This window comes from Enhydra lutris, unplaced genomic scaffold, assembly GCF_002288905.1.
Source record: "Enhydra lutris kenyoni isolate GAN:26980312 unplaced genomic scaffold, ASM228890v2 scaffoldscaffold41, whole genome shotgun sequence".
In the NCBI taxonomy this organism is placed as follows: Eukaryota; Metazoa; Chordata; class Mammalia; order Carnivora; family Mustelidae; genus Enhydra; species Enhydra lutris.
This window is the reverse complement of record NW_019154125.1, coordinates 8505238-8521816: the sequence shown is the minus strand read 5'-3', so window position 1 is coordinate 8521816 and position 16579 is coordinate 8505238. Positions and strand designations below refer to the sequence as shown.

At 42.1% G+C, this 16579-nt stretch overlaps 1 protein-coding gene across 2 annotated transcripts in view; it reads left to right on the top strand.

The window, feature by feature from the left end:
• Positions 1 to 16579, top strand: part of LOC111155421 (family with sequence similarity 110 member B) — a 150462-nt gene that overhangs the window by 35578 nt on the left and 98305 nt on the right. For both annotated transcript variants that reach the window (XM_022515567.1, XM_022515566.1), the window contains one exon: positions 3378 to 3475. The gene's annotated coding sequence lies outside the window, so the exon portion shown is untranslated. The remainder of the gene's footprint in view (positions 1 to 3377; positions 3476 to 16579) is intronic.

The following is a 16579-nucleotide window of genomic DNA, read 5'->3' as shown; positions in this document are numbered from 1 at the left end:
AGCCTCACCTATAATATGAACAGTCAATTCACACATACTGTGTATGTTATATGTACTATATATTATATTCTTACTGTAAAATAAGCTGGAGAAAACAAAAATTTTATTAAGAAAATCATAAGGAAGAGAAAACACATTTACAGTATTGTACTGTTTTATTAAAAAAAAGAAAATCAGGTATAAATGGACCCTCACAGTTGAAACCCATGTTGGTCAAGGGCCAACTGTTCTGTTGACAAAATCTGTCAACTCGTATTCTCTGAGAAAACCTGAGTGATTCTATTAACTAGCTCTCTAAGCAAACGTTCACACATATACATTCATCACGTGCAAATCTTGACTCAGTCAGATGCCACTGTGAAAGCTTCCTTAATTATCTCCCTCATCAGCCTCCAGAGAGCGAGGACACTGTTTCATGTTTTTGGGTTCCTTTGCACCTGGCACTGTGCAGTGTGAATAATCGAGGAGTCAACAAATGACTGTTGATGATAATAAGTTGCTGATCTAGGCAAATTAAGTGCTCTTGAGTGATTCCAGAATTTTAGAGAATAAGGGGTCTGTCTGAACTGGTGGATCTAATAGGGAAATATCTTGAAATTCTTACTTTACAAACTGCTTATATAAGCTTTTACTGTAGAACACCTACATTTTGCTTGCTAGCTATCTATAAAATCTTCTAGAAAATGTGTTGTAGCAAAGCTATGATTATGATTTGACTGAATAAGAGAGGGAAAGAGAGGGAAAGTCTATTTTTAGAGTAGACGTATCTAGGTTAGATACGTTTAGGGTATTATTCTTCAACCCGATCATAATGATGTGACTTTGACATTTCTCAGTCATTAGAAGAAGAGCTGACTTCTGTGTTGTTTTTCTCTTCAAATTTTATTTCCGATTTCTCATGGGCATGAATGGCTTAATCTGTTTTTTTCCAGTGGAGCAAAAGGCAGAGTATGTTTTTGATAATTTTGAGTAGTGTTTCATATTAACATAAAGTGAAGTTGACTTACCGAGTGGTGTTCACGCTGTGTAGAGTAAGAGATTTGTAGAACACAGATGAAATTACAAGTTCTGAAGCGTTTATTTATGGAAAGTAAAGACCAGTTATGATCTAACAGAGCACTTGATTGGCATCTCTGAAATCTGAGGTCCAGGACCTGCTGAGCTGTGTGACTTTGGAAAAGTCAGCTCACCACTCTGGGCTTTCATTTCCTTAGATGTGGAAGGAGTGGATTTATAGCACCTGACCACGCAATCCTAGCTTGAAACTATGTGCTGTGAATTATTTCTATCAGGATGGCTTTAACGTCACATGGCGACTTTGAGGAAAAATCCAATCCTGAAATTCGTTTAGGGTATTATTCTTCAACCCGATCATAATGATGTGACTTTGACATTTCTCAGTCATTAGAAGAAGAGCTGACTTCTGTGTTGTTTTTCTCTTCAAAAGTGTGAGAAGGAAAAGGCAAAAATAATGATAAAGATGAGAAGGATTTTTTTTTAAGAGGAATTTTTGATACAGTTTAGGGCAAAGCAAAAAATGCTCTTTGGAAAAATTGTTAAATATAAAACTTTTTACTTTGTTATTATGAGTCACCATCAATCTCAAATACCTCTGGGCCCAATTTAATTAAAAATTTCTCTAATGCTTTATTAAATATAAATGATTTTATTCGTTTGAATTCTGGAATCCTCTATTTCTGCAGGTGGATAAAACCTTAAATTGCAGGTAGTAAATAATCAAAAAGAACTGTAGAACTTGGGAGTGCATATTTCTATTTTAATCTGGTGCTAATTGTTACTTTATATTCTTGCTGAACATGGTTAGGTACAGGGACAGGGGAAAGAAGATTGTTTTGAAAGTTTTAAATGTGTGGGAAGTATCAGTCTTAGTTGTTATTTAAATAAACATTTTCAGGCTTTCTTTTTCTTTTTCTTTTTTTTAAAGCTCTGCAAAATCTGGGTCAAGATTTGCAGCCTTACTAATAAACTTCCGACATACCGTTCATTACACATTACTCCACAAAGAAGATAATGAGGGTTGGGACATTGGCATTGACCTTAGTGAAGTGGTTCTAAGCCATTGTTTGCCGAAGTCACAAGTGCCTCCTTAAAAATTTTACTGTGGATTACTACTACATCCATGGAAAATATACAGTAAATCTCAATTTAAAAAAAAAAGAAAAGATACCTTTTGCAGTCAGAGCATTTTCCTTCTCTGTCTCTAGCTCCCACTTTCAAGTAAACAAAGACGTAGTTATTTGGATTGATGATATACAAGGAAAGCAGATGCTGGAGAAGATGTTTAGATTTTCCACCATGGTATTTTCTTGGTGCGTTGCTGGATATTCAGATAACAATTCTTTCAGGATGAATCCAAATACAATGAAAGCGTTTATGTGTCAGAAGACCTGTGGACTGGACTTTCCTCAAAAAGCCTCAGTTTCTCTCTCCATTTGTAAAATGGAATCATGTTGTTTCTGAGCCTGAGTACATGCCTGGTCAATTGTTTCCTTCCTAAACACAAAACATTGTGTGCTCACAATTTGGGACGGTGCTGCCTCCGAGGTCTGTCCTGCCTCCGAGAGAGAAGCCTCAGGACTTCAGAAGCCTCAGAACTGGGCATGTGTGTGAGCTCATGCATAACTGCATTTGGAAAACGAGACAAGCTGAGGTCCCTGTTTTGTAATATTTTATTTGCTTAGAAACATTAAGAAAGTTTCTGAAGTACGTGTGTTTCCTTCCGCAGCGATGTCAGTGTCGGTGAGGGGCTACCTTGTGTCCTGTGTGGTTTTGTGACCTAGATGGACTGACAAGGCACGTGGGGGTTTGTGTGATTGGAGGGGCACAGAGCACAGTACAGATAGCAGTACACAGCCTCCTTGGGATTGTTTTCCAATAAATGCACAAGCAAAGCCCACCCCATGGTTGATTTCTGTTTTCTCCTAGAATCAACTTAAAGTTGGCTAGAATGGCTATATTTGAAAGAGGCTTTGGGCTCGATTTCTTCCCCCCCGGTATATGAAGAAATATACTGTCTCTCATTCAAGGCAAATTGGTCTCCCTCTTTCTCTCTCTCTCTCTCTCTCTCTCTTTTTTTTAAAGGATTTTTTATTTATTTGACAGAAAGAGAGATCACAAGTAGGCAGATTGGCAGGCAGAGTGGGTGTGGGAGGTGGGGGAGCAGGCTCCCTGCTGAGCAGAGAGCCCAATGCAGGGCTCCATCCCAGGACCCTGAGATCATGACCTGAGCCGAAGGCAGAGGCTTAACCCACTGAGCCTCCCAGGCGCCCCAACATCGGTCTCTTTTTAATGATCCTTTAAAAATGGATTAATTTTATTCTCTGGAATAATTTTTAATCTGTGTCCTTTCCCTTTAGAAATCCCCAGTTGGACAACAAGAGCACCTACCCTGTTCTTTCTGCATCTTGAATTGAACGTTACCGGGACTCTTGGAGGTCTGAAAGGGAAATAAAAGGTAATTCCATGTGAAAACATCTATTATTAGATTTTTGCGTAACCCTGATGATCATAAAGTACAACCTTTTATTTGTTGAGCAGAATTTAGATGTCCACCCTTTCCATTCCAACTTCCCGTTCCTTCCTTTCTCTGTTCCTTTCTCTTCCTTTCTTCTTCCCTCTTTCCTCCCTCCCTTCCCTAACCCCTCCCTGCCCCCTTTCTTTCTGAGTATTCATCCATTCCTCTTTTCAAAGTCTGTTCCTTGCAGCTGACTCTCTTGGGCACATGTGCTCCATCCCTGTCTCTCTGGCCCTGGCAGGAATGAGAGGAATTGGCAGAGAAAGTTCTGTGAACGTGCTGCCCACCGGACCACACTGTCTGCTGGTCTGGCTGAGAGGCTGACCTCAACTCCTGCCCCTGGCTCTCACTGACCCCACTGGTCCTGAAATGTATGGGCTCTCCCGGCCCTCTTTGAAGTCGCCTGGGTGTTTACTTGCAGTGGCTTTTTTGTGAATTCTGTGGATATTTAACCTCCCCAGTTTGAACTATTGGAATCAGCAGTCGCTCCCCAGGATAAGTAAAGCCGCAGCAGTGTACTATCTCCTGTCTAGTGAATTCACAAACATTCTCAGATGTCGGGAGATTTGCTATATTCTGTGCAATCACTCACATAATGCATAGGTTGCACAAAAGTGAGATGTCACAGATCTATAACATAGAATACGACTATCTATACAAAAGATGATCCCCAGAAATAATACTGCTTAAATTGAGGCACAAGCATGTTCTTTTCGTCTCCTTGCATAGACTCCTATTGTTAATAAAGGCCTTCAATCTGTCATAGGTGCTCAAAGCCAGCTGGCGAAAATATCAGGGGCAAAGGTGGTTTCATAATTTCTGCTGAACAGAACACCTGATTTCTGTCTCCTTCTTGGTCCTTCTAACTGAAATGGCAATTTCTGTGAGGTGGGGTCGACCAGCGTTCCCGTGTGCTGGGTTCATGTTGGTATTCTGTAGTCAAGCTGTCACTTGGGCCACATTGCATTAAGAGTGCATTAGTCCGGGCGCCTGGGTTGCTCAGTCGGTTAAGCATCTGCCTTCCTCTTGGGTCATGATCTCAGGGTCCTGGGATCGAGCCCTATGTCAGGCTCTCTGCTCAGCAGCGAGTCTGCTTCTCCCTCTCTTTCTGGGATCTCTCTTGCTTTCACTCTCTCTCAAATAATTAAATAAAATCTTTTAAAAAAATGCATTAGTCATTGCGGTATTCCCTGGGGAACCTCACTCAGGTCAAGGTGAGCACCCTCATCTTGGATCCTTGGGTGGCAATGGGGAACTTCTCTCTCAGCGGAAAACATCTTCAGTAGCAAATATACTCCAGCATGATGCTTGGGACAGTCATCTCATTTCTTCACAGTGCTTCTGTCTTTAGGTTGGGAGTTGTAAGGGAGTCAGCTCATTGCCAACACAGGTGTCTTCCTCCCAGTGGGACTGCTTCTTACCTTCTTACCATGGTTTCCCGGCTTCCTCCTGGAATAAGACTTCCTGGCCTCCCTTCCAAGACTCAGCTCCCTACCTGCCTTCTCCTTTAGGCTTCGTTAACCTCCTCACACACTGTTAGAATTGACCCCACCTTCTCCCTCCTTGAGGCCCCCTACGGTATCTGAGCACACTTGGCCATGATCCCAACAGTCTGTATCTCATGTTGTTTGTTTCCCTGTACAGTTAGCTGTTGAGGTGGGCCCCTGGCTTAACTGAGAGCCTAGTGTGGTTGGGCACTTAGTGGGCCATAGTAGGTAAGACGTTGGTAACCATTGAATGGACATGGGGCATTTGTTCAGAGGAAGGCTTCTTATTCTGTGATGCCTTGTGCTCCGGTCAGTTAAAAGCCCTGGACTTTGGGTCACGTATTCCTGGGACCATTGAGCTGTGCCAGCTTTGAGGTTGGATTTCGGTTTCCTTGTTGTGAGTTTCTTCAGGGAAACTTGAGGGGTGGGTCCCAGCCAAATTTAAGAGTTGGCTTGTGGATGAGGGGGTTCAGCTCTGACCGCACCAGTCCTGGCCCCTTTCCTATCTGCTCTCATAGCCCTTCTCTTAGGCGGGATGGAGGGCAGCCGTGGAGAGCCAAATTCTTTGGGGTCGGTGGATAAGACTGTGGCTTTGGTGTTCTGAGGATCTAGGCCCTGCCATGTAATGTATGTGATGCTGGGAAAGCTGTTTGCTCTGTGCCCCGGTGTTTCATCTGTCAAGTCAGGATAATAGCAGTGCCATTTCATAGGATTATTGTGAGCATTTAATGAGTGAGCTGCAACATAGAAGGGTGCATGCGGGATGCTTAGTAGCTTTTGTTACAATCCCCTTCTGCAGAGCAGAGATAATCACATTCACTTCTCATGGTTCCTAGAAGCATGAAAAGAGGTGGTCCTATACCGTTGACCTTTAAACAACGTGGGTTTGAACTGTGTAGGTTTACTTATATGCAGATTTTTTTTCCATAAACATATGTACAGTATTGTAAATGTATTTTCTCTTCCTTATCATTTTCTTAACATGTTCTTTTCTCTAACTTGCTTTATTTTAAGAATATAGTATGTAATATGTGTAACATATGAAATGCGGTGAGTCGATCATTTATGTTCTCAGGAAGGCTTCCAGCCTGCAGCAGCCTATCGGTAGGTAAGTTTTGGGGGAGACAGAAGTTATATGTAGATTTTTGACTGCATGGGGGTTGGTGCCCCTAACCCACATGTTGTCGACTGTAAAATACATTATGCCAGACACATAGTGCACTCAGCAAATGGTAGCCCTCAGGGGCAATGGTAAACTAACAATAGCATTGTCAGCAAATGTATGCAGAATGGGACAGATATGGTGACCCTAAGTGCAGGCTAATATCTAACAGTAGTATGCAAGAATGGCTACAAATTCAGGGGGCGCCTGGGTGGCTCAGTTAGTTAAGCATCTGCCTTTGGCTCAGGTCATGATCAGAGTCCCAGATTCAAGCCCTCATTGGGCTCCCTGCTCAGCCAGGAGTAGACTTTTCTCTCTGCCCCCTCCCCACTCTCATGCTCACATTCTCTCTTTCTGTCTCTCTCAAATAAATAAATAAAATCTTTTAAAAATATGGTACAAAGTCAGTTTGTCTACCAAGACTGTATGTATTTATTGAAAGCATTTTTTAAAATCCCATCATTAGCTTATTAAGTCGTTGCCCACACATTAGACACAAAAGTTAACTCAGAAAGGCTTTGTTTATGATTAACTATTGGAGTGAATAGTTACAAAGTTATATATTCCTCTTATTGTTGTATTCTTATTAGTTGTCTACATTTTAAATAAGAAAGATAGCCTTCTCTTGGATTTTTATGAAATTGTAAAACTACTATAAGAATAAAGATATTAGATCTTGAATAACTTTAGGATCCCTTCTCCTACCTATACATGTCTTTGATCACAATATATATGTGTAAATATTTTATTTTTTTTCATTAGATAATGCCTTTCTTTCATCATTCTTAAGTATTAAGTATATTGAAGTATTATCACCCATGTTATATGATTGTTCCAAAACTATAAAAGGGGAAGCAAACTGAACTCTAATAACATTTGATTCTACTATACCTAAATTAAGTGATGCTTTCAGGAGTAACTTTGACATGCTTTTTTCCTATACTTTGAGCCAAACACATTTGAGTCTTCAGTATATTAGAGAATTTCTTACCGTGTCTTTAAAGATTTTATTCATTTATTTGAGAGAGAGAGAGAGAGAGAGCCCAACTTGGGAGGCAGGGGCAGAGCGGGAGGGAGAAGCAGACTTCCCGCTGAGCAGGAAGCCCAATAGGGGCTCAATCCCAGGACTCCAGGATCAAGAACTGAGCCAAAGGCAGACACCCAATTGAGTGAGCCACCCAGGCACCCCTCTTGCTTTTTTTTTTTTTTTTTAAACATATTTGCTTTTGGTACACTTGAAACAAATGACATTCCATGGCTTGAGAATGTCTTTTAAAGAAAAGAGTATATCATTCAAGTGACTATGAGTCACCTTAGGATGTGAATGTGTTTGAGCCCTTTTAGTGAGAGAAGCCGGTCTTGTTGTCCTTGCACCTGTGCCTGAAGAGAGCACGCTCAGTGAAGATGGGAACTGAATTAAAAACACAGCAAGGCAATTGGAGAACTGAAAGTGCCCTTGCTAGAATACCAAGAATATGATGACTTTTCAAATTTGCCTTTAGTATTACTGTAATTCAATTTGAACTATAAATAAAGACCTTTCAATGGGAGTGACTTTTTGCTTGTATTTGGAAGCCATGAAACTAGTTCTTTGGTCTGTCTGAAGCTTGCGATGCTGATAGCCTGGGGTGTCTTGTCTTTCCTTCTGCGCTTCCTTCCTACTACCTCATTGTCTTCATGCCCTCTCTCCTTCTCTGTCTGCCTTCCTCCCTCTCTGCACCCCCACCTCCTGCCTATTTCTGAGATGGACCAGGCCCTTCTGTCCTTGGGTGTCGTCTTCAGAGGTCCCGAGGAGAATTCAAACTAATAGCAGCAACCGGCTTTGATCAATGATGCTGCAACCCCTGCCCTTTCTGTTATGACTTGTATTCTGGTAGACCCCCATCCCACCTGAGGGAGGGACAGCCTCTCTCTTAGACTCCTGGCTGTACATCTCTGATACGGAGTTAAAATCGCCCCCACCTCTCTTTTATTTATTTAAGAGAGAGAACAAATGGGAAGTGGGGATGGGGCAGAGGGAGAGGGAGAAGCAGGCTCCCTGCTGAGCAGGGAGCTGGATGCATGGCTTGATCCCAGGACCCTGGGATCCTGACCTGAGCCGAAGGCAGATGCTTAACTGACTGAGCCACCCAGTGGCTGAGCCTTAAGTCCACCTCTTAGAGTAGTTTTGTCAGTGTCCTCTGCTGCATCTTTCCTCAGCTAATTTGGGAAGAAAACATTCTGCTTCTATTAACATCACTCTTTTCTGGCAGAGAACAGTATTATGGTTGTGTTTCACAGGAAAGACCCAGGCTCAGCCAGAAGTGTGAAGTTCTGTTTGAAATCAGACTTATTCTCTTATCTGCCAATATTTATTCCTCATGACAGAAATCTAGAACTGTGACTCCTGAACTGGCTTAGCATTCTTCCCAGCAATAGACATTAATCTTTTTTCACAATGCTCTTTTTAAAATTTTTGTATTTGTATATAAATTGACATAATCATTGTGATTTTTTTTGGAGATTTGCACAATTTAAAACATTTGACTTTGTTACATGGTTGCACAGAAATTATGGTTTGTCCTGAGACTGAACAAGTAAAAAGAGTGCAGCTACTTCTCAAAATTTGTAGCATGACAAGTCAGAGCTTCTGGAAACCAGGAAGTAGTTTAGTTGCAGTACTGAATGGAATGTTGGTGAGCCCCTCCCCTCCATACCCCTGCCCCCTCCACCCTAAGGTAAGCTTTGGTTCAAACTCTCAAGGAGACTTCTTTGCTTTTGGTATAGATCTGATATGAGTACCATCACAGAACAAACCATTTAAGCAGGAATATATTTGTATATATGTAATATACAATCATAAAATCTTAGGAATATTTGAATTTTTCTTTTCTAAGTACTGAGCGTCCTGTTTTTTTGTTTTTGTTTTTGTTTTTGTTTTTTAATTTTTATTTTTTGAGTTTCTGGAATGTAAATTCAGATTTTCCTAGACTGAGATTTTCTGATTAATGTCCAATCAGCCAACCTACCTTCCTCCCTTCCTCCCTTCCTTCCTTCTGTTATTATTTAGTTGAAGAAGAAAAACATCTGATGGTATGTTTCAGTTTTTCAGGGGTTGTTGATAGACGTTTCATATATGAGTGGCATTAAGTACATGTTGTTGTTGTTATTTTTTTCCTTTTTTGCCAACTTGGTTTTCTAATCCTAGGCTCTGATTAACCTAGAAAGCCTGTTACCTACAGTACATAAATTCTAACTTTTACTACATATGATTCTTCTAAAAAAGCACTTAGTGCTTTTTCAGGTTTCATACCCAAATGTGTAATTTGGCTTTCCTTCTCTAAAGGGAAATGTGTCTTTTGTATTGATTTAAAATGTTACCAGTTTAGGTTGCACACTTAAGTCGTACAGATGAGAGGCTCTGTTTTAACAAGAAGTACTGGGTATAATCTTTAAAGGTTTTCTAGTAGCATCCCTTTTCAATGAGTACCCTTCTTTGCTATGTTTTCTGACTTGCTTCCTAAGTTGATTAGAATCAGAGAGCAAACATTTCTTCCCTCTCACTGTTCAGGGACACCTCTCCACCCACCCTGAGTAGCATTCCATCTCAGAAGCTCCTCTCCCTTTGTCAGCAGGACAGAGGCATCACCAAAACATGACAAAGCAGGGACTGTATGGGTTTGAAATGCAGGCTGTAGGAACCAAATGAATTCTAGATTGTTCTGACCTAAGTACTCACCCGATTTTTGTTTCTCAATCTTCAAAAGGTACTATTTGGAGGATCTTTGTGCCTATTGAAAAAAATGAGCTGTCCTCCTCTCCCTGAATGATAGCTAGCACAAGTATAAATGCGTGTTAGCCTCTTTTCACTTAAATTTTAAATCTCAGATATTACTCATTCTGAATTAGGTGGTGAAGCTCCATCGTGCCTCCCCTTCAGCCCTGGGAACATTATTGATGACTCTTCTCTATACCAGGAGCTGTGTTGTGTTTGCATTTGAAATCATGACATGCTTAAATTAGAGATGTGGATTTCACTTCAGTTCCTTGGTTTTATGGAGGAGAAAATTGAGACCATGTTCTCGTTGCCGTCACTTAAAATATTTATAGGAATTCAGCAAAGATATAATTTTCTATTGTTATTCTCCCTGTATATTTATGTAATTGAAATATTTCTGGAAAGTAACTAGCACATTAAATCTTATTGAAAGTGATTAAGCATCAGTACCCACCCCAGGAAGGGATAGATTTCTTTTATCTGGGACCTATAAGAGCCGATCTGTCACTGGGATTTCCTAAACAGTCACATATTTCTATGTCTTCATCTAATAGTTCACATAACAGACATGTCTTTGGGCGTTCACAGTACCAACCATATGGAAAGATTGGGCTCCTGCCTTTGAAAACAACACACTTAATTTGCCAGATCGATTTCATCTAATCCTGGACTTCTGTAAGTTTAGCATTCTCTTGGGCCACAGAGATGTTTTTGGTAGAAATTTCCTGAAGGAGCTGAAGAAATCCTATCACCGGTATGTTAGTTTATGCGACTGCATTTCCTGCCTGTCCTTCTGAGGTCATTCTGCACGGTGTCGCCTGCAGTGCCTGGGATTAGGGTACAATTATCCTGGCTGGCTGGAAATCCCAGGGCATCCTCACTGGCCCTGCTTCAGGGAGGTAAACTGAGCTCTGAGTCATCCTCATGCTAAGAGAGCTGGGAGAATGTCCTTGTGAGAGCCTCCCGTGAGTGGGTCCTGTGAAAATTGCTAAGAGCTTAGATTATTCTCCGTGTGATTCAGAGACTGAACTCCTTTCCCTCACGTAATGTGTTTAATACCTAATAGATCCATGCTGGGGGGCAGAGGGCTGATGGCAGCTCCAAAGCACCCTGGGTTTTGTGTTCTAAGGAAGGCTTTTGTCACCAGCTCTGATTTCTTTTGCTCCCCTTGGAACTCTTTGCCATCCATGTAGAAAATCTTATCAATGTGGGATCGCACTGAGATCACACGGTCTTGAAATTTTTATTCCCTGGTACTCTTTTCACACAATTTTTAAAATAATAATTTGGTAATTTGTTTCTGTTGTATCGGCTGTGATCAGAGCCAGGCCCGTCTGTTGGACCCTGGGAGGGGTGACTGGAATTTCAGAGTTGAATCCCGCCCTGCTGTCTTGCAGTGGTTTGAGTTGCCTAGAGAGGTCACTTCCTTCTCTGAAGGTCACCTGTGTTTTGACACGCTGTACCTGCCTCAGCTGTCTTACTTCTTCTTTTCTTCCTGCAGGACATTTACTTTTTCCTGCTTTTGATTTGGGCACAAGTTGTTCTGTCCCCAAAGCCAATTCATCTGCGTTCTGTGACCGTTTATTTTTTGAACATAAAAGCAAGAGCAGTTTGTTTTTCTCTAAGCATTTCATTTTTACCAATATCTGAGATAATGCTCACCAAGAGAAGATATACACACACTCAGAGACACAGGTGCTCCTGGATGGTCTCTCCTGAGATCAGGACAAGCATTTTTTAAACTCTATTTTCAGCGAGGCTTAAAATGTCCACTCATGATGTTTCTCCTTTCTCTGTTGCCCTTACTTCAGCAGCCCAGATGGCATATGATGGTTTATTGGTAAAATAAATTTTAGTGACAAATGCACGGGGTTTTTTGTTTAAGGCGGGGGGTTAGAAATGGGGAAATGGTAATTGCTAGCCGTACATCACAGTAACTTAACCACGTGAATAAGCAGTAAGTGGAAGTGTTCACTCCAGCGAGAAATAGGACCACACTAATGTAAACCATGGTCTCGTTTCCGCCTCTTCTCCTATTCTACCCTTTTACCAAAACTGGAAACATTCCACCATGACTAGATATTTTTGATGGTCCCTGTCACTTAATTCGTGGTGATATTTCAGCCACCACGTCAGCACACGTTCTTTTATGATACTGTGTCTCTCCCCTCCCTCGTTTGGATTGGTGGGTATTCCTACTTACGGAAGCCGCAACCAGAGGAAATCATAGCAGGTGCACTGCACGCTGGGCGGTGTCGTTGCCAGATAGGGAAGGTGAAGGCATTGCCCTGGGTGGTGCAGTGTGCTCACCATAGTGGTCACCAGCTGTCACAGACATGTGGCTTCAAGGTTCTGGGGTACTCTGGCTGGTGGAGGAAGAACTTGGGGTCAACAGCACTTCCTGGTGTGAACCATCTGGTAAGTGCGGATGCTCCCCAAACTAGCGTGTGTCTCACCACGTTCTCCATTTTAGCTACAGGACTTGGTAATCCTGCAGTGATCTGATCGCCAGATGGTTGGCAGACGGCTAACTTTTGCTTGAGTCTGGAAGCAGCACTGAGAATCAAAGATACTTCCTTGTCCCTGAGTCTGTCATACAGGGAGTAAACGGGGATCTGGCTTCAGTTCTTTAGTAGGACTTGACCTCAGATAGGCTATATAAAGTCTCCAAGCCTTAACCTCCTTGTGTTTATCACGCAGAGAAGTAGATTCTGATTTCTCTGCTTCGCAAGACATACAATTTTTGATTTGACCATGATAATCAGGTGGTAAATTAGAAAAAGTGATGTTAATGGACTGAAAATCCTGTTATTCCTTTTTCTTAGACACCATGCTCCCCATACTTATCCGGGATATTACACTAATTGCGTTTATGATGAAGACATTTTAAAATCACAGATGTTAATTGATGTAAAAATAGAACATCTGCATTTTTATTAAGCTGTTGAGGAACAAGGTTTGGGTGCTTCTTCCTGATTTTCTAGCCAGAAGCACCAGCGATGAGAATTGTGGGTAAGACGTCAACATCCTGCAGAGACAATATGGTGTGACCTATTTGGGTTTTGGCTGCTTTGTACACAGACTGTTTCACACAGCATGTCTGTTTCTAGTGCATTCACCCGTCTGGTTTACTTGGATTTTCTGCTGTGCAGAGTCGCAGTGAGCTCTCTCTGTCTCCTCTCGTAAGTGAGGGTAACTAGTTCGGTGATGCTAATACGGCAGCCCGTAGGGAAGGGTTTAAGAGGTGCTCTGGACAGCTGTGTCACCGGGGTAATGCGTGCACCGCCCCCCCCACCGTGTACTAAAGTTCATGGGATGAGACTGCCATTTCCACTCCACTAGGTGAAGAGGTGGGTGAGGAAGTCGTTTCCTGGGTGTCATGCTGTTTTCCACTCTCTAAGAGCTGCCATCTGCATCAAAACCAGTTATCAGATCTCCCTGGATCCTTGTAGAAGAATTGAAATAGAGAAAAAGCATCTGTTCATTAGCATGCCAGGCCTCCCTGTGATGTCTAGCTGCCCCCCCTGGCCCCCACACTGTGGAAATGGGCCTGACTCCTTTCAGTCCCTAAGACTTTGAGCGACACTTTGATCTTCAGAATACATCCCTCTCCCTCAGGGCTCTGGGAGCGGACACTGTTTGCAACGGAGACGAATGACATGGTTTTCCAGGGTAGGAGTGTAACGCCTCAGGGATTGTCTGATATTTAAAGACCATGAATGAAAGGAGTGGACAGCTCGCCAGGGCAGGACGTGAGAGCTGTTGGACGATTGTTCCCTTCTGGGTTGGGAGCCTTCTTGGTGGCTGATTGTGTAAACTGGAGTTGTTTGTCCACTGGGTGTGTATCTCCCCACAAGGAGAGGGGGCTGGTAAGTGTCAGCCCAGGCACTGGCGGCATGTGGCTTCAGGAGGCCCCGTGCCTCAGCCCTGGTGGCCTGTGGAGGATGACTCATGTCCGTGATCAAAGCACTCAGGTGCCTGGCGGTTTGCTTTTCAGATGTGAGAATGATTTCAAGTTATGGGTTTTACCTTCGTCAGAAAGTTGGGATGTCAAGCAGTTTGGTCTCATGAAAACTCTGTCCTGTGAATCAAGAGTTTTAATTTCCATTCTGGAGGAAATCACTGACTAATTCTTAAACCCATGACCGGTTACCTAATCTCTCCCTGCTTTGATTTTCTTACCCAATGACAGTGATTTCCAAATTTGAACACTTAAACACTGTTTACTGTGGTCTGACACTGGTCTCAGTACTTCACATGTATTACCTTATTTAATCCTCATAAGGGCTCTGGGTTATGTTCTATTATCCCCATTTTATAAATGGAGACACTGAGGCATAGAGAGGTGAAAGACTTCATCCCGGGTTACACAGCTAACAGTAGTGAAACAGTAATAGAAATAGTAGGGAAATGTAATCAGACTGATTCTAGAATTCCATTCTCTTAAACAACATGCTGGATTGTCCCTTTCTGAAACATTAGTACAACAGCCCCTGATTCCTGTGTAAGTGGTTTGATTGTGTGAGTATACATTGATTCTTTCCTGGGAGGTATCTGAACCAATGAATATGACAACCATTTGGTACTTACATAAATGTTGGGGGGCTTGCGTAAAGCACTGTGCTACTTGGAAATGAGTTTCTGCAGCAGCCTGGATTCATACTTAGACATTTGGGTACTCAAGGCACCACATACACTTGCACAAATGAATCGTGGATGGCCCTAGGGTGCCACTCAACACAGACCACCATGGTCGTGACATCTCTCAGATGGCATCATTGGTGGCCTGTACTGCTGTATCCCCAACCCTGTATAAGCTAACTGATAGCCTTATTTAGAAAACATCCATGCATATATAGAAAAACATATTGCACCTATGATAATAGTTCATGCTTTATAAGCTCACCCTTGTGTATCAAAGCTACCTTTGAATGAAGTGAAAAAAATAATTATTTTACATAGCAAACCTCTATATGCTGACATGCCCCTATGAAAGCAGCCGCTGCCAAGTAAATAAAGAGGCTGGTAGGATTGCAACAGAAGAATGAAAATAAGTCCCTGTACTAATTTCTTATTTGGATGGACATGAGTTGGCCAGACTGTGGGTATTAGAATTACAAACTAATCAGCTTAGTAATTTTGCAAATTATAGACCTCACCCAACAGAGAGTCACAGAATAAAAGCCAGCTTGAAATATTTCAGCTGTCACTTAGCTTCAAGCCAACACAACTCACTCACACGTCAGATTGTAGAGACTCACGGCTATCCTTCAACAAAGGCCCACTTCTGTTTCAAATCAGGTAGCACTTGGAAATCCTCATGAGATAAGGACAAAATACTGTGTGGGTGAATTAAAACAAAGCCCTCAACCCACTGTATCTCTTAAAGACGTTGAGTAGTAAAGAGGTTATAGAACACTTACACTATTTAGTTTTAGGAAATCCTAAGTTAATGGGGTAAAATAAAGCTCTCTTTTTAAGCAGCTTTAATTAATTAGAAGTTGAAGCTTAATAGTCTGTTAAAAAGTTATTTTAAAAATTAGTGAAGTGGGGACGCCTGGATGGCTCAGTTGGTTAAGCCCCTGCCTTCAGCTCAGATCATGATCCCGGGGTCCTGGGATGGAGTCCCGCATCGGGCTCCTTGCTCAGCATGGAGCCTGCTTCTCTCTCTGCCTCCGCCTGCCACTCTGCCTGCTTGTGCGCACTCTCTCTCTCTCTCTCTGACAAATAAATAAATAAAATCTTCAAAAAAAAATTCGTGAAAATTAGTGGAGTGAATTAATTGTAATCAGACAGTAAGTCAGTGTGGTGTACATCTGTGTAATTAGAATAGTTAACGACCATGTTTATTACATGGGGAGGCGTAGCCCTGAGTCTGCCATGTTGTGTGGTTCAGAGCACACTGGAATTGCATTCTCTAGACACTCAAAGCAGTTCTGGATACATCTGCGGTAATCAGGTCTACACAGCTGTATCCCATCTCTGAAAACATGATCACACTCTCCCTTGCTCCTGTGTTGCTCAGCCATGAGGGTCTTGACTAGTCGAGATGCATGGTAAACTGCATGAGGGCAGGAAGTTTTGTCTGTTGACTGCTCTATCCCCAGGGTCTAGAGCAGTGCCTGACACCCAACGGGTGCTCTACTAATAGACAGCAAATGAGTGAATTGAACTGTTTCCTCATCTAGGATTGCTGCATTCTCCAAAATTATTTCTACGCTTTGTGGCAATTCTGAAGAGTGCCCACTTCATAGATAGAGAAACTGAGGCACAGAGAGGTTGTCAGAGCCCAGACATTAACTGTCATATGTATAGTGAAGCCTTGTACTTCCATGCATTGGGTTTTCTCTGTTATACCGTGTATACCAAGAGTCTTCATTAAGCACGTAGTCACCCGTTGACAAACCCAAGATAATCAGAATGTCTCAGTACCACTTACATAATTTCTTCCCTGCCCTTTCAACTTGAGGAACCCACTAGAGCAGAGATTTGAAGAAGGAAATTCGTGTGCACTTCTTACCACAGATGAATACACGAACTTGTATTCGCATGTCTTAATCTTCAACTTGCATCACCTACCCTAATTCACTTTTGTAAGAACATGACTTATGTCAAGTCAAGCAACCACTAGTTGTGCC